Here is a 2,070-nt window from a genome sequence, read left to right on the forward strand (position 1 = left end):
TGTGGGCAGGAGGGGTGTGGGTGAGTGGCTGAGTGTGTGGATATGTGCCCAGGGTGGCTGGTTGTGAGGATTTGGCTGAGACAGATGCTTCACGCCCGCGGGTCCCAGCAGGTCAGCGGTGGTCATCACCCCAAGCCCGCCCCCAGCCGCCGGCTAGCTCCGTGCCCCTGCAAGCTCCCCACGTGGCCTCCAGCGGCGTGGGCCCCTGGCGCGTGGCCTCTGAGAGGCAGGCAGGAACGGGTGCGCCTGCCTCGTGGGCCGGGGCGGCTGGAGGGGCCGGAGGCAGGCGGGCTGCGCCGGCGGGCATCCCAGAGGTCACTGGGAGCCGGGGCGGGCGGGGCGGGCAGCAGGGCTGCCTCCGGCGTCTCTCAGGGCCACGGCAATGCCCGCACCCCTGCCGCGCCCTGCCCCCCTCCCGTGGCCTCCCCCAGACCCACGCAGCCCTGCGTCTGGCACCCAGCCGGGTCCACACGGGTCACATCGCTGAGAGGTCCGGCTCCAGCGGAGCCCCCGCCAGCATCGCAGACCCGGTGGGGGAAGGAGTCGGGCCGCGGGAAAGACCCCTGACCCCGAGCCCCGTGTGTGTGTCTGGCTCTGGGCCTCAGCGACAAGCCGGGCAAGAGGCGCGGATCTCGCACTTCCGTCCCCACCCGCTCCTCTGGCAGCTCTGGGCCCCGATGGCCCGCTCCAGGAGAAGCTGAAGCCTGGGGGCTCCGGCCCTCCCCAGCCCCCGCCCCTGGTGCAGGGCCTGAGGTCCCTCACCCACTGTGTCCTGAGACCCCAGGGAAGCCAGAGGGGCAGCTGTTTAATGAGGAAAGGGAGCGACCTGCTCTCCCGTTGCCCAGGCCAGCCCCCAGGGCCCCTGCCCTAGCGCACCTGCAGCTCCCAGCGGAGCAGGGTGGGCCCCTCTTGCTCCCGATGCTGCAGCGGCCCCCACACCCCTCCCCCACACCTGTGAAGCTGGTGGGGCCACGGGCTAGTGAACGGGATCAGGGTGGGTCTCCTCCCCACATTTGGGGCATTCTCCACGTATGGACTATGGAGGGGGCTGGGGTCCTGAAAAGGAGAGAGCCTGGTGGGTAGGGACGGGGGGTGGGGGGGCTGGCAGGGAGGGTCACAGGCCCCCTCTGTCCCCAGGCCGCTCCTTCTAGGCCCCCTGCCCGTCACACACACACACACACACACACACACACACACACACACACGTGCGGTAAATGCTGGTGCTGGGCTGGGAGGGGCACGTCAGGAGTAAGCTCTGGGGCGGTGATGGGACCTCACCAGCTTCTTCCTCCCCACAAAGAGCAGCCCCGCTCACCCCCCAGCGCCCGGCTGCCCTGCCCATGGCCGGCAATGGGGGCCCACCCGGACCCCGGCCTTTCCATGTGGGCAGCAGGTTGGGTCCTGAATCAGAGGCTGGCCCCCACATCCGCGGTCTGGTTCGTGCTCAGATGCCCCCACCCCAGTCCCAATTCTCCTTGCAGCGGGGGGACCCGGGGCCCAGAGAGCCACGCCAGCTTCTGGGGGCCGTGGCTGGCAGGTGGGACTAGGGCGCAGGCCAGGCTGTGCCCCGGGAGGGGGGGGCTGCGTCCTGTCTGTCTGTCCATTGTTCCCAGCCAGCGCGGAGGGGAGGGGCTGGGGGAGGGGGGATGTGGGAGCAGGGGTGGGGCGGGGGAGGGCCAGACCTGTTAACAAGCTTCTTCCCAGCCCCCACCCCTCCTTACCTCCCCGGGCCCTTCCCAGGCGGAAAATTCAATTAGTTTCGAGCAACTGCTCTGCTGAGGAGCCAGGGAAGGGGGTCCGTTGGCGGCTGGGGTGTACGCTGGGGAGACGTGGGAGGCCAGCAGCCTGCTTATGTGTGCGTGTTTCTGCCGAGTCCCTGTCCCCGTGTGCCTCCATCGTGTGACTGTGTATGTGACTGTGTGTCCCTGGGTCCTTGCACGCCCCCCTCTGTGCCCCGCACAAACGCCCTCACAGCCCCTCACAGCCCCCCGCAGCCCCACGTGTGCACTGGCATCAGCCCTGACTGCAAGCCCCCTTCCCGGCTCAACTCCAGGCTCTGGATCGTCGTGA

The sequence above is a fragment of the Phoca vitulina genome, unplaced genomic scaffold, assembly GCF_004348235.1.
Source record: "Phoca vitulina isolate PV1807 unplaced genomic scaffold, GSC_HSeal_1.0 scaffold79, whole genome shotgun sequence".
Taxonomy (NCBI): Eukaryota; Metazoa; Chordata; class Mammalia; order Carnivora; family Phocidae; genus Phoca; species Phoca vitulina.